General features: G+C 39.0%; 1 long non-coding RNA gene across 8 annotated transcripts in view; it reads left to right on the forward strand.

Annotated features, from left to right (window-relative positions):
* LOC110990708 (uncharacterized) overlaps positions 1 to 26,167 on the forward strand; it is an 83,190-nt gene that overhangs the window by 1,147 nt on the left and 55,876 nt on the right. For 4 of the 8 annotated variants that reach the window (XR_015424898.1, XR_015424891.1, XR_015424890.1 and 1 more), the window contains exon 2: positions 15,385 to 15,506. This is a non-coding gene — a long non-coding RNA (uncharacterized LOC110990708). Of the gene's footprint in view, positions 1 to 9,824; positions 9,906 to 13,312; positions 13,371 to 15,384; positions 15,507 to 26,167 lie in introns of those variants that run through there. The other 4 variants (XR_015424895.1, XR_015424896.1, XR_015424897.1 and 1 more) reach the window with 4 other exon arrangements.

Raw genomic sequence — 26,167 nt, forward strand, 5'->3', positions numbered from 1 at the left:
ACAATTGATTTTTATGTTGCGACTCACACTTCAACTTTTGATTATCATGGCCTGTTGGATATGTTGTGCAAGTGGTAGTTACTCGTTTAATAACTAATAAATTGATATCTGAAATAATTTTGAACAATCTAATGAAATTCTTTGGTCCAAATGTGAAGTAAGAAAGAAATGAAGCACAAGTTATGTTCACTTTTAATAAAACGGCAAATTATATCGGCCCACTATCAACTGAACAGTTGCACAAAGATATATCCAGTCAGTCATGACGAAAAGAAAAGATTTGCAAGAAATGGTAAAACAACGGGAAGAAGAATGATACAAAGCCCTACTACAAAAACAAAAGATAAACAAGACAAACTCAAACAGGCAGAGCTGAACAAATTCAGAACCAGGGAAAAACTTACATCAATTATTATTGATGCTGGGCTGTGGCAATCAAGAGAAACCATTTATGCAGCAATGCGAGTTTGATCGAGAACGCTTCAGTGTGCTAAAATCCTGGTACATTTTCGAAGGAAACTTCTGCACCAGTACATGTACGTGCCCTCAGACAAGGGATTCATATATTGAAAAGGGGGTAAGGAAAATGCTTGGATAGAGGTACAAGAACATTTGTTCAGATTTATTGATGCTGCTCTTTCCCTTGCAAAAGGACAGTCTGTTTTGGAAAAGTTCAGGATGAATCATCTGTTGCCATGCCCTTGCTTGTTGGAAAACGTGTAATTCACTACTTTGTTGAATTTTCACATGAGAATGATCAGGGAATTAAAGTTCCATATTCTGGTAAAGTGATTAGTCAAGACCCGGTTTTTCCTGGCTGGTTCAACATAGTATATAAGGATGATGATGAGGTGTGCAGTTATCAGCTGATCAAAGAGTACATTGTATCATGAGCAAAACCTTGAAATTGTTCTATAACAATTAGTACAGATGTAAATGTAGATTTGAATGTTTACACATGTACCTAATAATTTACACTGGACAAGAGTGAATGTTACAAAGATCACTTTATTTAACTCTTTGTATTCCAAGTTTAACCATCACTGTTGGCAACTCTGTTGAATTACAGTCCGATGAATGGTTATTGGTCCAGATCTATTTTTTTGATATCTTCTGACATTTGGATGATAACCTGTAAAAAGTAGGGAAAAAAACACCTTTCAACGTAAGTGAAATGGGCATTCTTTCAATACATTGAGGAAATAAACACCTACTGATGATTCTCAAGATATGAACTAAAATAGGTGTTAAACACAAGATTTGGAGTCTCATTCAAATTTTCTAGAAACTGCAGTTGATGTGAAATAAAATCAATTGGTACTTTGTACATGTATTAGAACTGCCTGCTCTCGCGTGGACAATGAGATGTGTTCCAAGAAAGCGTATACCAAGTTTCATTGGAATTGGCTGACCGGTTTTTTTTTACACTGTTCTGAGTGAGACATTGGTTTGTTAGTAAGATGTTTTTCATAACGTCCTCTCCTGAACATGGTATTTCTTCCAGAATGAAAAGAAATGAAATGTCACTCATTAACTGTCAACACAATGCTACACACTCTAGTAACCTAATATAAAAATATTGTACTGCAGTGATCAAAGTAAATAAGATATAAATGCTCATGAATATGCCATGCAAATATTAGTTTGAAATGTCCTTTCCTGAACATTTTGGGGCGGGGGCATTATCTGGTAGCTTAGCATACTGTACATGTACATGTAGACTTATAAGATCAAACAGACCATAAGAAGAAATCGGACTTGAATCATGCTTGCTGTCATGGCATTGTCGTTAAACTTCATTTTCCTTTCCTGAACATTTAGTTTAATAGAGTACCCAGTTAAGCCACTGTTGCTTAAATTTGATGAAGTGTACATGTACATGCATGCTTACAATGTACGACCAAGGTAATTGTCTGACCAAAGACTAGCAATGACAGAATGCATTATTGACTGCATTAACGGTGGCCTTGTGCACGTCGCAAGAAAGGTGGACCACACCGAACCAGGACCGACTTGATCCCAAGTCTGTTTTGGTACCCGCGATTGATGGCACAGCAAGCCTTGGCGCAGTGGCTAGATCCGTTAGGGATTGCACTTTTTATACAGTAGATCGTTCGCAAAATGTGTTTTTGTGTGGGTGTGTGTGTAGAAAGAACAACTTTTGTTTTCTGGAACTTGTACCTTGGAGGGGAAGCCGACCGTGGTTATATTCTCTTAAGTCAAGTTTATGCAGCAGGAAAATGTCCCAGCGGAATATAAAATGCGATCATGTATATGATCGAAGCCGTGGTTGTGTTGTGTGTGGTTTTAAGCCATCATCAGTGGGCCAGACTAACGACATTCTACACGGGCAGGACTTGGGAGTACTTTCATGGGTCAGTGAACAGTGACTGTGGGGTACTGCTGCAGTCTGATTCTTCCTTTTTGCGCTCTTCGTGCGCCCATAGTGTGTCCGTCGTGTAAGAACGAGTAAATTTCGAGCGATATAGGGCGAGTGCTAGCGCTTGTAACACGCACGACCTCCCTCGAACTCGAAAGGGTACTTACTTGAGATCACTGCTGTATATTGTCTGTAGCATTTGTGTTTTAAAATTGAAACCAATTAATTGGCCGGAAAATGCTGCTATTTTGTTTTGTGGGTCATTTACTTGAGCATTATGTCCACATAATATGAGTAATATTCATGTATGCCCATATCAATTATCCATCTAATTTACACTTTATCAAATAGTTGTCAGAAATGGGCTGATTTATAGTTTCGTAGAGGCCCATTCACAAAATTAATGCATCAGTTTATCCTAATTTCAGTAAGATTTACTGTTTTAGACAAGTTTTGGAGTATTAGAGTGTTCAGGAAAGGACACTTTTTCAACTTTTTTAAAACCATCTACCGACACAGGTTTTAAACAGTACGCTCTGTGTTCACAGCTATTTCATTGGTTTTGAATTTAAAAGAGTTTACTTTCTAGAATTCAGAGCATGTAACAACAAAGTCAGACTGAATTACATGTACATGTAGAATTTTGTCAGATTTCAGGAGAGAAATACACAAATACAGTTATGGTGACACACTAAGTTAGTGTGTAGAGGGTTATGTTTGTGTGTTGAAATTACTTACAGTACATGTAGTTACCTCGTTAAACATTGTTAACCCTACCCCCAGGGACTATTGAAATCCTGCATAACCTTGTTGGGTTCAGCATGGTTAGGGTTAAAAGAGTGTCCTTTCCTGAGCTTCGATAATTTATGTCTTGTGTCACAATTTGAAGTGGTATTTGCAAGTTATCAGAATCAAAACTTCATGACACTTGCAGCTAAATTGATGAGGATGCTACTCTTTAGGAAATTCATGGAATCCATACCGCCATAGACGTGATAAGAGTAAGTACATGTACAGCATACTGTGTAGCAGCATGCACAGTGATTTCTGTAGGAAAGTGTTGGAATGGGTATCTTGTTCTAAACATATATGTAATTGATTTCTATATTTTAAAGAAGTTCTTAAAAAATTTTATCTAAAAGTTCATGGCAGAAGTTAAGTTTGTTAGGTTGATAATCTTTAAAACGATGGCACAAATAATTTGTTCCTGCACAGTTTATGTATTCATGCGTATGCATTTCTTTGTAGGGGCTAACATAGGCCAACATCAGTACTTGTGCCACTGTTTTAAAGTTGTGGTTTTACCATCACATGATTAGTCAATCATTCTACTGATGGCCACCACGGCCATTACTTCAGTCTACTTCATTATTACATCTACAGTGTACATCTATAGGAAACGACAGTATCATTCTACACCTTGTTAAATATTGTGACCAATCCTGAACACATGTACACAGCAGCTAGCTAGAGCATTACAGGGTACAAAATTATCTGCCTCACAAATATCTAACTCCCAACTTCTTCAAACCAGCCATTATTCTCAAACACATACATGTACACATACATGTACTTTACTCCATTGTGCTTTGGGTATTTCTGTTTGTGTAGTTTGTGGATTTATACGTGTGTAGTAACATACATGTACATGTACATGTAATTACATGTACATGTAACTTTAAAAATCATCAAAAATGACAATATTTAGGATGAATGCTTACAGAAGAAATCATTATTTTACATGTATTCCTTTATTAAATTTTAGGGCATTTGTGCTTGTGTGTACACATGTGCATGGTGGCGCTTAAAAGGTGTAACAATAAGTGTGTATCAGGGCAGGCTTGCAGGGGCACAGGGTCATTGCAACAGGTAACTTGTGAATTGTTGTACAATGTAAAACATTATATATAACAGGTTTGCCCTTACCCAACGTTTATAATAAGCACTGTATGCTCAGTGCTTGTCCGAGAGCTTGCGAAAGAAACCTCACAAGCTTACTCGGGTGGGACTCGAACCCACGACCTCCTGCTTACTAGTGCAGATGTCTTAACCACTCGACCACCGAGCTTGCCGGGATCGGCTGGCCGGTCCGAGTCAAATGAAGCAGCGGGTACCGCGAACTATTTTCAAGATGTATTTTTTTTGCGTTGGGGAGATGTTAATTATATATAACAGGTTTGCCCTTACCCAACGTTTATAATAAGCACTGTATGCTCAGTGCTTGTCCGAGAGCTTGCGAAAAAAAACCTCACAAGCTTACTCGGGTGGGACTCGAACCCACGACCTCCTGCTTACTAGTGCAGATGTCTTAACCACTCGACCACCGAGCTTGCCGGGATCGGCTGGCCGGTCCGAGTCAAATGAAGCAGCGGGTACCGCGAACTATTTTCAAGATGTATTTTTGCGTTGGGGAGATGTTAATTATATATAACAGGTTTGCCCTTACCCAACGTTTATAATAAGCACTGTATGCTCAGTGCTTGTCCGAGAGCTTGCGAAAAAAACCTCACAAGCTTACTCGGGTGGGACTCGAACCCACGACCTCCTGCTTACTAGTGCAGATGTCTTAACCACTCGACCACCGAGCTTGCCGGGATCGGCTGGCCGGTCCGAGTCAAATGAAGCAGCGGGTACCGCGAACTATTTTCAAGAGTAAGCTTGTGAGGTTTTTTTCGCAAGCTCTCGGACAAGCACTGAGCATACAGTGCTTATTATAAACGTTGGGTAAGGGCAAACCTGTTATATATAATTAACATCTCCCCAACGCAAAAATACATCTTGAAAAATGTAAAACATTGTTACACATTTTGGGTAGAAACATGTAGGTGAAAAGGAGAGGCAGTGAAGGATAGGATAAAGGAGATGGGGGTAGAGATGTAAAGTGGTTAAACTGGGGAGCCATAAAGATGAGGGACTAAGTACAAAGCTGTTCGTGTGATATTAATCCCATTTATTTCCTTCAATGGAACTCTTGCTCACAACAGAGTGAATTTTGTTAGCTTATTGCTACAAAACTGAAAGTAAAACTTGCTATGGAGCTCCTCGTCAATCATTGTTGATAATTCCAAAAGATGGTGTATGATATTGAATCTAATGTTCACAATTCAAGATACACACTCAGCAAATTTTTAACTAAACACATCCTAATTTTTCTGTGAAGAGAAATAAGCAAACTTTCTACTTGATAACTGTAATTTTAAAAGTGATTTTTTTTACAAATAAGTTGTAGGCTAATGTCAAAGTACACTGTTGAATTGGCGACAGTAATTTGTAGTTACACATGTACATGACACCGGGGGTGACTAGAAAATTAGCCTGTGAGCATCTTTGAAGGATGTTCCGGTATGTTAACATTTGTTTAAATGAAAATTAAATCGCCTGTCATTTTAAATTTCACATCAACATTTTAACAATGAGTTCTTTGATAACTTTTTTTGAACAAAAGAACTAACAAAATGAGCTTCTGCATTGAGCTCAAAAACAGAGCTCAGTCATTGCAGATACATACATGTAACACTGGATTTGCTTTAAATCCTTCTGACATCAACATCAAGTCTGGGCATTTGCGTCGCAGAGGGGGGCAAGGTGATTGCTGCCCCCTTTTTCCTTAAAAAAAGGCAGTTTCCCTGAGAAAGTTCTTGTGACACCCATGGATCTACATATAGCCATTCCTACTACTGGACTGTGAGATTTCCAAGGCCAATCCTCACAGCTCTTCTGTGAGGCTGCATTGCAGACACATCCAGTGACTGGCATCCAGCTGCTGACTACAGATTCTAACTTTTGAAATGCACTCAGTATGGAGCCAATTGAGACAGCCCTCGCAGAACAACATCTTTCTGGATTCTTGTGGTTTGTTACAATCATCACCGATATAAGAAGTGGACCATGTTGCCTCTATCAAACAATTTCTGATATTTACCAAGTAGGTCATGGTGTCGCCACCATTTCGGGGGTTGGCGAGATACACAGTATGTACGCTAGTAGTACATACATGTAGTAACAACCGCCTCTTCTACAAGCTCTGCATATGCATATCCGTTTGAATTAAAATTTGAGTGATCCAGTTCTGCATTCTTTGCATTTTGGCTTGTGAATACTTCTGGTAATTGCCACTATTACTATCGCATGCGCTGCGGCACATGCAACATTGTACAAAGATGCCACACTCGTTTCCATTCTTCTGCCAGGGTACATGTACATCAGCCGGCACAAAAACATGCCAATCTGACACGGAAAAGGATTTTGAATACGTTATTAGCAAGGAGAGTGTTGTACATGTACATGTCTGTGAATGAGACTGCAGATTGCGTGTTTTCTCCATGCAAGGAGTCCACGATAACCAACTGTCGTATTTTCTTATTATGACCAATAGTATCCAGTGGTTACTGTGGACTATCACAGGCCAAAGCCAGACGTCTTTCTCAAAGATGCAATGAGCAAGGGCCCACTTTATAACAAGTTCTACTTTACCCTCTTCCCATGTGAGAAATGTGAAGTGATCAACAAGTGGAGATGGTGAATTGGCAGGGCTTGATGGTGAGGATGGTGGACAGAAATCATCCATATTCCATGTGTCCTCCATCATAATTACTTCTATCCAGTCAGGGGCACAACTGACATCCAGGTCATCAATTCTGGGCTTTTTATGACCAGATCTCTTCTTTTGGCACTTTGACCTCCTTGTTGTTGTTAGATAATGGCACCTTTGGCACTATTGTGCCCTTTGTGCCAACTTCAAATACAGTAGCTGAGTCATGTAGAAATCTTCCTCACAATGAAGACATCAGGCTTGAACTTCGAGAACAATGACGGATAAGAAGAAAAGAAAGGACAAGTCTGAAAACCCAAGAACTGAGAAATGACTACATGTATGTAAAAGGAGGCATGTACTGTAGGATATGTTGGAGGAAACCAAATAAAAGAGAGATAATTATACATGCATACATGTACATGCGAAAGAAATTGGACAACGCTTAGATGAGAAGAGCTACATATGAAATGTGGAAAACATGTACATGTGTAAGGCAATCAGTAGATGAAGGATGTTATGGGGGTGATATGACATCAACGATCCTCCAGACATGGAGATGGTACAGTGTCCTGCAAGCCAGCCGTCGCCCTTGCAATTTAAGGGCTCGTGCTCCCGCCGCTGGTACGTTTGTAGGCTGCGTACTCCAGGTGTTTATAGGTAGCACTCTGTCCAGCCAATCCTTTGGCGTACATATCACACCAGAAAGCATGGGCAAATATGGATAAATTTACATGTATGTATGAGCATGCATATTCATATTAGATGTTACTGTTAGTAGCCTTGATGTATTTCAATAAGTGGGGAATATTATATTTTGAGTTTAAAACATTTTTAAGTGTCATTTGATCTGGAGTTAATTTTAATGATTTTTGAAATTTTCCCCTGGCACTAACGTATCTGTTACAGTTTATGAGAAAATGCTCAGCATTGTCGTATGTGTTGCATGTTTCACAAAATCCGTTTTTGTGTTTACCGATTTTTTTAATAGAACCTTTTTGATTTTTACACATATCAAGCCGGAGTCTGTGAATCTGAACTTCTTGACAGCGTGAGAGGTTCCACATGTTCATGTTAAGGGAAACAATGGGTTGTATTTTTTTAAGTAAAGATGCTTTAGAATTATTCCATTCTTGTTGCCACTGTTGCTTGATGCAACTTTTGGGTTGATGTTTAGCTTCTGTTCTAGTAAGGGGCAGTTTATGGTCAATAATAGTTCTTTTAGTACCCTTTTTAGTAATCTGGTCAACTTGTTCGTTTCCTTTAACTCCACCTTGTCCTGGTATCCATTCAAAAATAACATTGTTAGCCTGATTTTGAATATTAATAAGTATATGCCGAATATCACAAGTTAATTTGTTTCTGATGATAGGCCGAGATACATGTATAGCTTGTATAGCATTTAGACAGTCTGTGAGTATACAGGATTGCATAGGCTGAACATCTTCAATCCATTCAAGGGCCAGTAAAATGGCAAAGAGTTCCGCTGGAAAAATAGAGGCTTCGTTGTTTAATCTGATGTTCTTAGAATAATTAAGTTGAGTTATGTATTTACGACATCCCACAGTGTTATTATTCGGGTCGACAGAACCATCTGTATAGATGTGAAGTGAGTTACCCTAAGTCGTATGTACATGTATGATCTCTGTAGCAAGGGAACCCTTTTCATTGATATCCATAATATGTTTAATATGGTTCAGAATTTCTGTTGAGATGCATGTATCAGGTTTAGTATAATGCCAGTGAGGAAAAGGATTGTGTAATGGGAAGGCATTAAAATGCAGTTTACCTGTTCTGGCTTCAAATGGGGCTTTCCATTTTTTAGCAAAGTAGTGTTTCTGCCAGCAGTCTACTTGGACGTATTGATTCAGATGAGAAGCATGCATATCCAGTTTGATATTATATAGATTACAAAAATAATTACGGCTGAGATAAAGAGGAGGATCTCCACACTCTACTTGCAGTTTCTGTAACGAGGTTCCATGCAGTGCTCCATAGCATATCCTCAGAGCCTGGTATTGTATACTATGTCATTTTTGCTTGTGTTCTAAAGCCGCTGAGTTGAAGGCTTCACATCCGTACTCTAGAATTGGTTTGATAAGAGTTTTGTCCAGGCGAAAGAGAATACAACAGTCTGATCCCCAATCAGTTCCACTAATACATCTGAGGATGTTAAGTTTAGCTTTGCTTCTATTGACGACATAGTTGATACATTCCTTCCAGGTTAGTTTGTTGTCAAAGATGACACCAAGAAATTTAGCTGAATTTTGAAATTTGATGTCAGAATTATCTATCTTCAGTTTAGAGGAAGCATTTCGTTTATGAGTAAATAGGACAGCGTAGGTCTTGGGAGTTGATATTTTAAAGCCCCATTTCCACACCAAGAGGAAATGTTATTGAGACTTTGTTGGATCTTATTGGTAATGAAATTAATATTTCTATTGGATTTCCATATGACTATGTCGTCTGCATATTTACAGATATTAACTCCATTAATACATTGACAAAGGTCATTAACAGCAACATTAAAGAGTGTTGGACTAATAATGCTACCTTGGGGTGTGCCATTTTTAACAGTACATGATTCAGAATAAGTGTTACTTATTTTAACCTGGATTTTCCGATTTGTGAGAAAGTAATTGATCCATCGGGTAATGCGCCCACTAATTCCAAGTGATTGTAATTTGATGACAATTCCTTTGGGCCATAGCATACATGTATCATATGCTTTTTCAAGATCCAGGAAGACCACCAAAGTACTTTCTCTGTTGGCAAAAGCCTTGTTTACTAGATTCAAGATGAATAGTATAGTCTTTGGTGCTTCTCCCTTTCCGGAAACCAGACTGATTATTACTGGTCAAATTGTGCTTCCCCAGGTACCAGATAAGTCTATTATTGACCATGCGCTCCATTATTTGGCAGAAGGTGGAGGTGAGCGCAATTGGCCGGTAAGATTTAGGATCGGTGGGAGTTTTGCCAGGTTTAAGAATAGGAGTAAGTATGGCTTCTTTCCATTGGCTAGGACACTGGGATGCACTCCAGATCTTGTTGAAAATTATGAGAATAATTTCACGTGCTTTTTGAGGGAGATGTTTAATAATGTCATTGCCGATACCATCTTTACCTGGAGAGGTGCACTTTGCTGCATTAATGGCAGTTTCCAGTTCAGACATACATGTAGTAAAAGGTTCATTAATAACATTCTCATTATCATCATTAAGGTGAAAATTATTTTCAGCATTTTGTTTAGTTTTTAAAAAGGAGGTACTGTAATTTTGATCATTGCTGATAGAAGCAAAACTTTGAGCAAGTAAGTTAGCTTTATCTTCGTCTCAGAGATAAACTCTTTATCACTGTCTTTTAAGACTGACTAGTATGCGTATTGTTAATATGATGAATTTTGTCCCAAATCTTTTTGGAAGGAGTTTGGGAGTTCATGGTATCACAAAAACTTTTCCAATCATCTCTTTTAGCAGCTTTAATAGTTTTACGAACAATAGCACAGGTGCGTTTGTAAGCTATAAAGTCTTTAGGGCAGCAGGTTTTCCCTAACAATTTAAGGGCTTTTTTCCGGTTTTCAACAGCTTTTTTACAGTCATCATTCCACCATGAAGTAGATATCTTTTTGTTCTTTTTATGAGAAACTGTACGCGGGATGGAATGATTGATAGCCTCAGTAAGTTGCTCAATGTACTCATTATAAGCATCTTCAGCATTAATATTAATGCTTGGTTCAGTAATATGGTTATCACACGCTCGTTGAAAGGCATCCCAGTTGGCTCTTTTGGTGGACCAACGTGAGTTATAGTTTTCGGAAGTGTACTGGCATTTTTGATTAAATTCAATAATGATAGGGTAGTGGTCGCTTCCCCAAGTATCATCTAAGGTAGTCCAGTTACTCTTGGCTGCGAGATCTGGAGAGATGATAGTAATGTCAATGCAAGTAGTAGTACCATTGGAGGTGTTAATTCTAGTACCGTTTCCACTATTCACACAGACAAGTTTGTGTTTGTCCATTACATTTTCGATGATATTACCATTTGCATCAGTCATTTTACTTGGCCGTTAAAGTCTCCACAAATAATAGTATTTTTACTTATATGATTTTCGATGTCGGTTAAAGAATCGTCCTTCAAAGTGAGACAAGGGTTATAAGCATTAATAATTTTTAATTTACTTTTATCACTATTATACACTTCAAGAACTTGATACTGGAAAAGGGAATTTTTGTCAGCAATATTTTTAACAACAAGGGCTTTTTTGGTAAAAATAGCACATCCCCCGCCACAGGATTTGAGGTCAGGTTTCCTGTCCAATCTGTAAATGTTATATCCAGGACGATTGAAATTCTTACTTTCTTTAAGCCATGTTTTTTGTATACATATTATATCGAGTTTGTTGTTCCAGTCATTTATAGCATGCTTGAGTTCATTTCCGTGTGCAATAAGTGATTGTGCATTCCATTGTAAGATAAAGACCATGAGGATAAGATTCATGTTTATGTTTGCTGACTTTTCCCTTTTGACCGATTGGATGTTTTCAATGCTGATTTGAAGTTTCAGGTTGTGAGGACTTAGCAGGGGCTTCTCTCTGTTTCGTTTTGGACTGAGAGGATTTCCTTTGTGTCCCCTGCGGGGATGTACCAGTGCTTGAGGATTGTGTATGAGCATTACGTTTTCTCTCTTTGTCTGATGCCTGCTGTGTTCTGGTGATTGATGGAATAAGTGATCAAAGAGAGACTTTATTTCTGATTCCCTACTTTCTTTATTTTTAGTTGACTCCCAGATTTGAAGTGTTCCAATAAGTAGTTCTATTTGCGAGTTATCTGTCAACAAACATGGTGAGATAGGTTCAGTTTGGCTAGCTACTGATACATCTTCGGTTTGAGTAGAAATCTCTCTTTTGGACGACGGTTGCAGATTCTGTCTTCTTTGTTCACTGCTGACATGTACACTTTGTGTGTTCACACATGTTTTTTTGGAGTCCAGGTTTTCAATTTAGGTGCTGGAGAAGGTGTGTCAGGCTTTTCAGCACGGACAGTGATGTCTGTACGGATGGACGTTGCTGCCTCAGCATAGGATATGTTGTAGGTTACTCTAACTTCTTGGATTCTCTTCTCTAATGGTATCACAACCAGCATAGGCAAAGGAGTGGCTTCCACCACATCTGCTGCATTTGACTTGGTCTTTTTTGTCACACTGATCGTACGTGTGAGTACCACTACATCGGATACATCTTGTTTTGCTATGACAATTGCTTGCAATTTGCAAGGCGTTGGCAGTTGAAACAGCGTATGACTGGTGGTATGTATGGCTTAACATTGAAGTATTGATCACCGAGTTGAATGCACTGAGGCAGGTGAGGCGTGTTAAATGTGAGGCACATAGAGAGGCTGTTTCCAGTTTGTCCATTTCTTTTGAAAGGGAGCCTTCGTACATCCATGACACCTTCTTTTTTGCATTCCTTGAGGATTTCTTTATCAGAGAGTTCAAGTGGTACTCCAGAGATAACACCTTTACTTTGTGTTTCTGATTTCGCAAACTCGGTGGTTAAGGACCACTGTCCAAGCGTATTGATTCTTTTAAATTTGTTAGCCTGACCAGGTGTGTGGCATTTAACACTGATGCCACCTTGGTTGGTTTTAGTGACATTTTTAATGATGTTCGATCCGATTTCATTGAGAGCTTTGGCTATTTTAATGGGATTTATCTGAGCAAGTTTGGCATCTGGAGAATATATGATAACAATGGTAGGATTTGCATTTTCTTTGGACGAATACGGATAAGCATTTACATTTCTTCTCTTTTGGTATCGAGAATAGGAACTGTTGTCAGACTCTGTAGAATCTTCACTTGGGCTTATTGATTTCGCTCTTTTTCTGGACATTGGTCTCCATGAAGTTTTTGGCGAGCTGACCCGAGTTTCCATATCTTTGGCATGCTCAGTATTTTCGTTATTGCTATCTGCATCGTTGTCTTCGTTATCATTTTGGTCATCTTGGGCATGACTCATGAGAAGGTCTAATGTAGAGCGTGGTTGGTTATTGTTTTGGTTTCGACTATGCCTAGATTTATATTCTGATATCTGCTGTTGTGATAGCTGATCCCATGTCTTGTCTTCCTCACTTTCGTCGGCCATGTTGACTCGACGATGTACATGTAGCTTTAGTACGTGTAGTTATAATCTGCAGATGTTACTGTAAATGGTCATAAAAGCAGCAAGGAAAAAAAAGAAACAGCAAAGCAAGCAGAGTCATGCAAGCATGAAAGCAAAGAAAAGATTGCGTATGGAGAAGGTCTCACCACTCGCACAGCAACGTAGAGAACACGTCCGTACCCGTTCAAAGCTCAAGCCGCTCTCCACCTCCGTAATCTAGACAGATTGCTGTGTTTTGTATCGGTTACCCAAGGAGCCAAGCTGACAGCTACCGGTAGGTGGCAGGTGATTATATGGTTACAGGTATGGTACCCTTTTAGAGGCAAGGGCATGATTCTTTGGGGAAAAGCGTTACAGAATATAAACTTCCCTTTGCTCCCCTGCACGAGGAAAACACTCTGCTCAGCAACACACGTGAATTTTTTGTTTTGGATGACCATTTTGGCCAAACTTACTGGTACATGTACATGTAGCTGGCTCTTGAAGCAGCTCTTGAAGCTGCTGCTCTGGGTGGGATTTCGTGCTTGAGTTAGTTTGGTGTCCGTCACAACCGTGTCTGGATTGTTTTCTATGTATGGAAATACCGTTTTGGGATCACTGCATTTAAGCTCACTGCTCTTTCTTCAAGCGAAAGTTTCTACCCAAGGAACAAAACCAGCGCAGGATTTCATTGTAGTAGTAGTTTTGTAGATAGAACAAAAACAACACAGTGTTGTCTAGACTGACTTCCTTGCATTCTAGTATGCGCTTCATCACTGCATTAAAGCTCTCGCTTTGGTTTGTTGTCATGCCAGGATCGTCTGTGTACCCCCCAGCCGTTGTAGCACCCACTTGCTAGCAGACAGCAATATTGCAGGTTCAGTCTCGAGGTCAAAGTAATCGATAAATGCCTGACTCCACTTTACCTTCAGTGTATCACGAACCTGAAAGTATTTTTCTTTGGTGCTAGACAGAAGAAGTTGCTTGACATGGTGTCTATAGGCCTGGCGGTTTCCTGCCTTCCCTCCTTGTTTACTGATCCAGAATTTCACATCAGAGAGGATTTGGTTCCAGCAGCACATGCTATTGGCCCAGGGTCATTTGCATTGCAAGGCATTGACAGTACTCTTTTCGCAATTGGTTACAATGACGGGTTCACCTTTGCGTAACTGAGGGCATTGCATCTTGACAACCTCAAAGAAATCCCCATGATTTGCTTCCAATTTTTTTCATGTATCAAGACAGCAGCTGGAATCAGTGGTTCACTGGCAAAAGAGCCATGTTTCATAGTAAGGGCAGAAATATAAAAGTCACTCAAGTTGAATGTGGTGTCATACGGTATGAGACTACAAGTAAGTTCATTGAGAAGTTCTTGCAAACCAACACAAAGAACCAATTCAGGAAGCATCTGAAACTGGTGTGTGAAATCACCAAGTTAATACACGTTGTATATTTCATCATGAGACAGCTGGCCCTTTGATTTCTCAAATTTCACTTTGTTCCTCACCTGTGCATTATCCTTTGGCTGCAGCACTGGCATGTGACAGAGGGCACATTTCTGGATGTTAAATCCCTGTATATCTTGTGAGGATTCTGTGTACCTGCTTTCTTGGCTAGGTCTTTCAGCACTGAGGGACATGTTCTCACATGCGGACGGGTGGGCTGTTTCTTAGAATTACCATGAGGAGGGATGGATTCCTTCGAAACCGCTTCTTCATTACCAAGATATTGTATCAAGACTAATGTGGTTGGACCATGCACTGATATGCATGCCTAGTAACGGTGTCTGGACCACCAAAAGAGTACATGTACATGTACATGTAGGTCGTACCTACGGCCTACATGTACATACATGTACATGTATACATGTACGTGACTTTTGTAGTATTGTTGAATTGATCAGAAAACATAACAAATCGGAGTGTTGCACTTTAAGTGACTCTATTTAAACCAGTATGTAATTGCTTTTTTGTGTGGAAGACTTTAAATTATTTATAAACTATGGAAACACTGTAATTCTGCTGTGAGCTTTGTCCAACCATAAATAACCTGAAATATGGTACCGTACATGTACTGTTCCTCCCCAAGAAGATGTACTGTACAACTTGTGGCCCTTAGGAAGTGCAGACACTGACAAATTGGTATCGTTGCTAAAAATCCTATGATTCCTGAGGTCTTTTTGGGTTGAGTCTTGACTTGGTTGCCAACTATTTGGTCTTGAGACTTCTGTTACAACCAGTGGTCTTTATTGATTAGCCTTTTTGATAACAAGATCTTAGTAAATGATTTTTTTTAAGTAAATAATTGAATCTACTGTAATTTTCCATTTTTTACCTAGACAGCTGTTAACAAGTTAACATCCAGCCTGTTCCTACTTATTCATCTCTTTGCCATCAACCTTTCAAGACGACATCACTAATTGATTAAGAGAAGAGTTACAATGTATGCATCCAAAAATTGGTAAGTTTATTTCCATTTCTAGGCAGTGTAGGATTTTCACAGCTCATCAATGAAAAGTATTTGAGTTTCATTAATGAATCCTGAAAGTTTATTTTCCCTTTGTCTCAGTCACAAAATTAAAAGGGAAAAGTTTTAATTTATTATATTTTTGGTCAGTTGCACAAATTTTCCTTTGTTCCCAATTCATCACACTTGCCTTTCTCATCTTGAGAAGCGGATAACAATTCAAATGACCTCAGAGGGATGTATTGTTTTGGCTTGTGCATCTCAACCAACCCTGTAAAATCATGCTTCTGATGTTTTAAACTGTGCTTTGTAGCAGGGTTGACTGATTTAAATCATGTTGGTTTAAATCACTGATTTTAATCACAGTTTTAATCCAGTTACTTATTTGGACAATTACTGATTTAAAGTACTCTTTTGTAAATACCGGTATCCCCTTTTCCAAAGAAATTAAACCAACCGACTCCTTTTAATTGCCAAGTACAACACGTTATCGACACATTCAGATAACCTTTCATTTCATCAGCGCTTGACTGAACACAACTTTGGACTTGAACAAAGTTGTTTAATATTGTCCCAGTAAATGTGTGAGGGTCATATGATTATCTGTCAAGCCAAGTGTCTTTTTGAAAGACTGTGTATGGAGAGTGAACTGTTTACACTCAAGCATGCAATGCTACCAGTACCAAAAATCTTCAGTAGTACGGTATTTGTTATGGAGGAGTTTTGAGTCCTTTGCAGCCTGTACATGTACCGTTACATGTACCCACCGGTACCGGTGGACAAAGTCTATTGGGCAATTCCCTATGAGAATTGAGAAAAATTACAAATATTAAAGCTGATGGAATAAAAATTAAATTTACTGTGCGTTGTCAATAAATGTACACCTGGAACGGAGCCAAAAATGTTTTTTAAAATAAGGCAAAGTAAAAAAAAAAGTTTCTCGTCCAGATTTTTGACAAAAACAAAGGAAGTGGGGCTTTTTATTTTGTATTGTTTTTCAAGATAGCCGCCATTTAAAAATTTCCCGCAACCGTAAGTGTTTCCAGTCATCAAAAACATGTTAAAATGAAAGACAAGTTGGACAAAAGAACTGAACATAATATTTACAGTGTCATTTAGTGTTTGATTGGTCCACAATGAACAGGCTTAGATCCATTTGCTTTAACAGCCAAAAGTCAAGATTTATTTTGGATGAGTAATTTTACAGATAAACTCAAGCACCAAATGTCAACTCTCAAAATCTACAAGTGTACATGTCAAGCAATAAATAAAAATGTGATTGTGTTTTTCCATAAACATGTGAAGAAAAATATTTGAGGCAATTTTTTTCTTTACATTTTTGTCGGTTTACTTTTGGAAGTCTTTTTCTACTACTGAGATTTTACCTTTGGAACATGCCCCAGAGGTTGGTTCCACAAAGTTGACTAGAAATGGTCAACTACATGTACCTTGCATTCGAATATGGTCAGTCCAACTGTTGTTTAACAACATTAATAATGTACATGTAGATATGCTTGAGATCAAATTACTCTAGATGTCTGCATTGTAGTTGACTGCATTACAGTTCTTCATTGTAATAATACATGTACATACATGTACATGTTGCTGCATTGACACATACATGTATGGACAATTATATTGTGATTTCACAGCACATTAGGTTATTCAGTGTTCTTAGTTTGTGTAATTCTGTTACCATGTTTAATGTACATGTATGCCATTGGATATATGGAACAAGTCCTACCCCACAAACTGAAGCAAGATTAAGCAGTTTGAAGCTGACAAATGTATTTGGAGCAACTGCCTTGTTTCTGATCACAACTCGGGGTTCAGAAGTTGGAAATTTCATGTTCTTCTCCAATACACCCTTGTTGCTCATGTACATGTACATATGTACATGTACATCTAGGTGTAAAAATTGTAATAGCTTTCAGATAGGTATACAGATGCAGTGTATTATGGTTTATGTTTAGGTATTATGGTTTATGTTAGTTAAAGCTGAAAAACATGCCCAGATTAAAAAAAAGAAAGATCGCTGTTCAAGTGGTAACAGAATTACAAAAAATGGTAATGGAATTACACGTGTGAAATGTACATGTACCTTGAGAAATGCCAATGACGGAGTATGGAATATTTGTACGTACCGGTATTGGCCCAGAGAAGTTGAGAGAACAAAGGAACACAGATTTTGGGTATGCTTCAGCCTTTTTCGCCGAGCATTTATTCCAACCGCAACTTGAAACAACAGATACAAATGTTATGGATTTACAGGAATTGCTATTGGGCCCCAGAAACACCTTGAACGATACACAAGTAAAGGCAACAATAATACACGTACATGTACATGTATGACCTTCGGAACTGTGTGGACAAGGACGTTATTTTTCATCTTGTTTCTTACCCAACCGACAAAACCAGACATGATACGCGAATAAGCGGTGGGCAAACTGGTGTTAAATTCACTTACGTTTATTCGTCAGCCCATAATGCTGCTGATTCTTTCGTGAAAAATCCTGGGAGAAATGATAAACCACAGATTTCTGGGGCCAAGGAAGCAATTGTGTACCCCTGTTTCCCCGAGTGACCTACATGTAACTGGACGAGTGATGTTGAATTCACTTATTAATCGGCCCTGATCCTGTGATCCAGCAAGATATACGAGAAAAACTAACAGAAATTACTTCGATGTCCTGTGTGAGAACATGCAACTGTAAAATTACGAATTACAAGCTATGTAGAATGGAATTGTTTTGAGTGCCCAGAGGTCCGATGAACCCCAAACATTTGAATGTCATTGCTAGTACGGTGCAGGTGTGAACGGCCAATGAGAACCCCATACCGCGCCGCTGCACTCTGCTGGCTGCTGCATGCTGCATGCATGGTGCTCACGCTCATCGTAGCGCTTGCAAGTATCGGTACCGGTGCAGACGACCCAATCATGACGGAGCGGTGCAATCAGCATGTTTGATTTACGGCATAATTCCTTCATTAAAAGCCAGCATTTTAAAAGGGTTTGGTAGGGAATTTATTTGAAGTACTTTGCAGAAAGTTTTCTTTACTTTTTAAGCCATTCTTAGATGGGAATTGTGCAAGTTCCGTTTCAAGTGGTGGATTCAGTTTCTAAGTGTTGATTCTGCAAAATCCGTCCGTTTTCCGCGCTCGCAGAAAATCATTGGCTCGAAGGGTTTATTTTGCTCAACGACTGACCCAACATTTTAATGCCGCTAGGGTCATGAAGTGCCAATTAAGGTAATGTTCAGGGGCCAGCAATCTGTTCTGGTTATATGACATTTGACTGTCACTGCGGCCTCATTATGTATGGCACATGTTACGCTGAAATCAGTTCATTGATTCAAAAAGTTCGAATTGCAGATTTATACTTGTACTTGTAGCACTCTCGACCGTTTTATAATGTGAAAACCTCAGGGATGTTTGCCAACACGCGGTTATGTAATGCCCATTTACATGTACAGTATTTCCTTTTTCCTTGTTTAGGTCATCTATTTTCTAACTCTCAAAATATAAACTCGAGATATTTAACTTACATGTGTATTTTACTCACAGTTTATAGGTTTCATATGTCTATTTAGACTATTAAATATCAATTCTGGAAAGCCCCTGTGATGTTCACTTCATTCTATTTTCTTTTTATAAAAAAACAAAATCATGGTGCAAGTCAAAGGTGAATTAGCCGATCTTTGCAAACAAAGGCCCAATTGTTAACACCTTCATGGGGGCAGATAATCAATGCACACAGCACCTGGAACAATTTGTTAATAAGGCCTAAACGGCTTTCTTAGGTTTCTCTTGTCTTTCCTGTTTGTTTCTTTTTCATTAAGTTCTTTCTTTCCATCTATTTCTTGATTTTTTTTTATGAATCCCTTTATATACTAAATGAACCAATAAAAGAAACGATGGATGAGATATGCCAAAATAACTTAAGGGATGCGTCCAGCAATATTAAAACTCACTCTTCAAATGTTTCATTGTTACACTTCAGAAAATGTTATGCAACATATACTCATTTGCAGTTTGCAGTAATTGGTCCACAGAATTCATATTAAATGTGAAGACTGTACAGCCGGAGGGCTTGTAAGACACCTGTATTAAGAAACATCTTAAGCCAGTGAAAAATCCCGGTACATGTACATGTTTCAGTGATAAGAAGGGACAGCTCGTTAATTGTTGATTCCCAACCTAAATATGCACATCACACATGTATTTGCTTGTTTGGGCATTACAAATGCTTTATTACTCAACTTTGATTATTTTTTTGTACTAGTGATTCCAGTATCTTCTGAACATGGATCGGGTAGTATTAATCAGTCATGTTGTATTTACAGACAGGAAACCCTATAATGGAGATGTACATGTACATTTTATAGTTAAACTAAACTAGGTTAAACTCTTTAATACAAGCAAAGAAACCAAAAATTAAAAGGATCTTTCTGAGTTCTGAAAGAATGTACAATTATGTTGTGTTCCAGCTGGAAAAGGATGTTACCATTGAGATATGCATTGAGCTTCCTATAGCAGAAATCACTACATGTATCCCCATTTTGAAAAGACGCAGTTGCACCTGAATGTGTCTTTTCCTCACTTTATTTTGTCAAGTTTTAGTAGAACAGATGGCAGGAACTCGTACATGAGGGCCTGGCATTGATACACGGGCATGAAGAATACATGTACTGCAAGTATGTTCCACCTTGCTTTGATATTAAATTCGAAACAAGCTTACGTCTGCCTCTAGTTTAAACAAGCTAAAAAATCCGTAAACCTCCATACAGGTTGGTTAATAGACTTCAAAAGAACTGTGAAGTTTGAAAAAGCATATAGCAGCGCTGAACACTTCATGCATTTTGTCTTTGCAGAGCAATGCTTGAAAATTAAATTGTGAAAATCTTTACCAGAAAATTCTTAATGCAATTGGCACATCAAAGCAGCAAGGACAAATACAACTTAAAGAAAATTTTGTCGTGAAAGCTACAAACAGCTATTCTTGCATTAAGTTTTTGCCAAACTGGAGCTCCGTTGTGAATCGGGACGTGACTAATGATTTGTTATTGTTTGAGGAACATAAATGTGGAGTATTTTTTAAATTTTGCAAACTACTCGTTCTTGGACTAGTGGCTCGTTTGTACGGGGATGCAAATGCCATATTGTCAAGCGAAAACCTGCAGTAATAACAGTGTGGCGTGTTAGCAGAGACTTGGTCAATTTTCACTTAATTAACCTAGCTATCATTTACGGGTGGTGTTGCTATGCGTGCTTTTAGAGATCTCCTTGCACTCCTATTGTACTTGTCAATTGTTTTAATGCAGGTTTTCCACACGCGCTCACGTTCATCCTCGTACCCCGGGCAAAGCTTATAGATGACTGCCTTTATTGCATTAATACGCACGGCATCCATTTTGGTCATTCCCCTTACCCCGCGAACATTTGCAATCACCCTCTCCGTGTCCAACAATAAAAGAGACGCTAACTTTCTGGCAATTTCTCTATAGTTGGCACGAGACCTGCCACCCGCTCTACTACCTTCTGGCTCACAACCAATTGTGGTTTGCCATAAATATCAGCAGTTTCTTCCAAGTAACTCCAGATCTCTTCCATCGATTTACTTTTTTGCACTGCTTGGCCGTTAAGTATAGTTAGCTGATGAACTTTTTTCTCCAGTTCAACAATGCGTTCCATCATGTCACCACGACACGAGCGACAAGTTCCTGTGCAGGAACACTTGCAAGTTTTATTTCTTGCACTTGGTATTTGTGGAAGTGCGGGGGTAGCCAGAACTTCCAAGTTTGGGGCTGGGAGAGTCGTGAAGCTGGTCCCTGGAAACCTGGAGCTACCGGACGCTTGGTCCCAGGAATCTGATGCATTTGATGACCTTGGGGATGGCTCATTCCATGAGTGGTGGGTTAGTTGGTCAGTGAAGTTGGAAAAAGTTGAGGGTCTCTGGACAGGTGCTGGCTGAGTGCTTGGGTGGTTGGTCATTTGGCTCCAAGAACTTGTTGCCGTTGCTGTTGAGCTCCTCGGAATTAGGGGTGGCTGGGTGTTTGAGTAGTCTTTGAAGCACGATGCTGAGGGACCCTGGTTGGGTGCCGGCTGCTTGCTGGAGTGGGGAGTCACCTGCTCTCGGAAGCGTGATGATGCGGGCTCCTGTGTCAGTGCTTGCCGATAGCTGGTGTACTTGGTGGGTCATTTGAGTGCTTGGAAGGGGGCCCAGTTGAGCCGTGAAGATGCTGATGAGGCCCTCTTGGTTGGTGCTTGGGGAGTGCTGGAGCTTGATGGTGGGTTGAAGAAGGAGTTCAGTGGTGGCAGAGTTGTGCTCGATCCTGGTTGAATCCAGTTGTCTTGACACAGTGGCATTGTGGTGTTTGATGTTACTGCGGTCCTTGAGTTGCTTATAGGCCTAAGTGTATTTGATATGGTTGTGGGATGGGCATTGTACCTTGGTGGTGGGGTATGGGTCTTTGGCGGCGGGGTTGGAGATCTTGGAGGGAGGGTTGGAGATCTTGTGGGTGGAGAATCTAGAGACATGTCGCTCTCGCTGTCGTCCAAGTAGCCCATGTCAGTGGTTTCTTTGCTATAGTCTACTTGTGGGATGAATGCACTTTTTTGTCTGTTTTATGACAATCCCGCACTTCTATTTTCTGTTTCAGTTTGGCTATGGTTTCAGTCACATTGTTTTGGAGATCATTGACTGTTTTCTTTGGTGGTAATTTATACCCAGTGTCAAATTCATTGCTTGCATCGGTGTCACTCTCTGTCGAATCAGGGCAAACTGTGATGATTTCAGCCATCTGTAAATTGAGAAAATGAAGACTTTCATTCATTATTCTTGGAAAGGTTCAGAGATTTCTCAAGCATTTGATATTCAAAACACCCTTGCTGCTTTATTTTTTAGTTTTGGTTTCCAAAAAGAACAATTATGTTGGACATGTTGCTCCTACAACAAGGCTGATTTTCGTTGCACCACTGAGAAACACTGCTCTTATTTCCAAATAGTGTACTTCCATAAAGAATCAAACATTTTCTACCTGCACTAATTTGGCTCCTTAGAGAAGTTGCTTTGCCACGCAAGTAATACATGTGGATGCATCAAATATTCAATTATACGGTATTTTGTACGATTGAATAGGTGGATTGCAATTGGCCTTTAAAGTGTTCTTTGGAAGTGTACCAAATTTCTTGATGCCGTCTCATGGACTGGATGTGTGCATCTTTATTTCTGTTGATTAAACCTTCCATGGAGAAAAGATATTCCCGATAAAAAGTAACGGTGCGAAATAATCACCTTTTTTGGCTTTTCTTCTGGCTTTTCCCTGTGGCTTTCCTCTTGTCAGTCTTTGGTGGACAACTTTTCTTCTGAGGAAAAAAAATTGATTTACAATAGTTTTCAAAACGACAACATTCATTTAAAGGTGATGTACATTATCATTACAAATTGGCACATGATTTGTCAGTCCAGTTGTACAAATACATTAGCTATTGAACTACTTTATCTCATGCGAAGAAAGTATGCTACAATTTAGGCTCGGTCATATGCCACATGATGACGTCATCGATACAGAACCCCAAATTTAATCTCCAGTTCTTATCTGAAAGTATGCTCAATTTGACTTCATTTGTTACCAAGTTCAAGCAAATTATTGAAAAAGAGTATTAAATTGTCGGTGTTATCTGGAATTGACAAAACCCATAAAATACATGTATAGGCTATTGTTCCGTTTTGGAGCTTTTCTTACCTTTACCTCCTTATCCAAACAACAAATTAGCAGAGTCTAAAAGAAAATGTTCTTTACTTTGAATTCCTATTAACTGTAAACAAACAGCTAACTTAAGAGCTCGATCTCAGTCTTTCTCTGTTTTCACGAATTGATGAAAAAATATTTATTTGTTTTCAGTACTGAATTATTCTACGATGAAGATAATATATCTGTAACAAACTATGGATGAGCATTTTCCGATTCTGACATTTCTGGACTTTGCAAAAAAATCCTCACTCCGTAACATTAAAGTGATCGAAGAGACGTTTCGAAACGGATGTTATTTTCAAACACTTTTATTCGGGAATGCCCATTTCGCAAGATTTAGTCGTTTTTGGTGATTTAGTGAAACACCGACAAAATAGTCCGAAAGAAAATGCAATAAACATATCCAACCTGGTTTTTGCAAATCATTTCCAAACAATTTTGCCGGTTTTTCCTTGGACATGGAAGTGATTTTCGTAGAAGTGATTAGGCAAAAAAAAAAATTGCTCTGCTCACAATAACATAAAAAAAAGTTGCATAGGTGGGTATTTATTTATTTTTTTTTTTATAATTTTTGGGTGGGAATTTTTTTTATTAAAAAGGCAGTTTTATTGTCTATACAATGTCTTCCATTCACTGTTTGTCCCCTCCCCCGCGGATTCGTGACTTTTTTGCGCTGTATGGACGCCGCCATCTTTCTTTACTCTGCTGTCCGAGCGGCCCAGCCTGTCGGGCTGAATGAGCAGGACCGAGTTTGTCACTTAAATTTCCACACTTAAATATTTTCAATAACGTGATACATCGACTGTATCAAATATTTGCATAAAAATGCTTGAATATTTTGTTGATGCTCATTGATGCTAAGTAGCATGAATCCATTTCAATACCATGGATGGGGCATGGACATGGACAACGCAGGCGATGCGTTTATATACATGTAACAATTCAGTAAATGGGGTCACGCTATTTAGCATTTTCGGCGTGAATCTGGAAGCTAATTCGATATTTCTTACCCACAATGGCAGGTCTTCAAGTCTCTAAAATATGATAAAATCACTTTAAAATCTTCAGAGTTGTTGACGCTAGTTGTGTATGTTGACCCTTGTTGATGTTCAAATAACATGACCACAGTAAATGGACAGAAAATTTCCGATGTTATAACAGTGCGCCTACCGACTTGTTCTGTATTGGGGGAAGAACAGGGGCCTCCTGTAACGGCTGAGATGCCACCACTGCATGTACCTCCGTTGCCTCGATTATGTGTTCAAAACGAAGAGTTCTGTTGCCTCCAGTTACAACCTTTGAAAAAGCACAGTATGTTAACGACTATAACACCATGCAACAAGTCTCAGAAATGTGCTTTGTATGAATTGGCAGTTCATTATTATTACATGTGCTTCAACATGAATACACTTTTGCGGTTTCATATCAAATACATGTACTCGCTCTGCGAATTCCAAAAGGTGGAAAGCATTCAAAATTCCAGCAAAAACTGGAGCAGATGTTCCATGACATTACATGTAAATCAACTTCAGTTCTGCATTCTTCAGATTTGTGAAATGGTGAATTCAGTATATAACGATTTATTTCGCATATTGCAATTAGTGTCGCTCCTCTTAAATGGCAAGGGGAAAGTTCAGGTGCTAGATTGATAAGGAATTAATTATGGTGGGGTGAGTAGAAGTTTACCGTAAGAAAAACGCACAGAAACACAACTAGGCCCTATATGTTGAACTTGGCAATGTACAGACAGTTGCGCCTTAGGCAGCTTCCCGTGTCTGTTCTGTCCTCCATACTTTCAGACAGAGATTTCTGTTGCCGAGTCAGACATTGTGTGATGTTCTGTGGAACCAACACACGTACTTTAGGCAAGTCAAGGGATGTTTGGCTTGGACAAATGCTACGCATTCAAAAGATTTACGATTTACCGGTATTGTGGCATTAATGTTTTAAATAGAATATGCATGATAGGGCCTGACATACATGTACCTCACATTTGAAGATGTCGTTTACTTCGACGACGAAAGTTTCACCCGGTGTCCCGTCAGCTTTCGGATTGACTACTGAGTCTCCTCTTTGAAGATTCTTGGGTTCGCGAAGTTTTGGCCACTGGCGGAAATTAACTTCCCGCTTGAGTTGCCGGCGTGTTTTAGGAACGCGGACGTTCTCATGTTTGACCCAAACTTGATCAGCTTTCGGATAGTCTCACCATTTTATGCAAAACTTTTTTTCTTTTTTTGACGTAAGCGTACCGTACAACCATAGCCCGCAGGTGGGATCGATAGCTTGCACCAAACGTCCGACATCCATGGTAGACTGAGTGGAATGATTGCCGTTTGGTTCAAGTCAGAAATTTATACTGTATTCCCTAATAGTATAGTGCAATGCGTGTCTGTTTATTCAGGGGAATTTGCAGGTCATAAGGTAGTGCAGATGTCGGAAACAAAGATTTAGCTAAAGCTTATTGTTTACTTAACAGATTAATAACACGTTACTAAGATGTGGAATAAACATCTTTCTCAAGACACGAGGAACAGTGGTTTCACTGCCAATAACACATCCATCCACAACAATTCCGTATGCAACCTGGTAATAATTGATGATTGTAAATTTCTTTTTGCAGTCTAGGCCATCACAATAAAAGATAAACTTATCCAAGATAACAGTTTAAACAAGTCCAAAGGAAAATTCCTTTTTTTGCCTATATAGTAGCTGCTTAATTCTTACTTCAAGACAATCCCTAACCACTTTAACAAAAATCTGCCTGTCCGTTTAATATCTTATCGATTTCCATTTTTTGTGGAGATTGGAGTCATTGACTCCCCTGAAAAAATGGAGTGTGGGATGACCAGGTTGGAATTTATCTGGATTAAACAATCCATCGGCCTCTCATATGCAACACCA

This window comes from Acanthaster planci, linkage group LG03 (assembly GCF_054643075.1).
Source record: "Acanthaster planci isolate LZ-2023a linkage group LG03, COTS_SCS, whole genome shotgun sequence".
In the NCBI taxonomy this organism is placed as follows: Eukaryota; Metazoa; Echinodermata; class Asteroidea; order Valvatida; family Acanthasteridae; genus Acanthaster; species Acanthaster planci.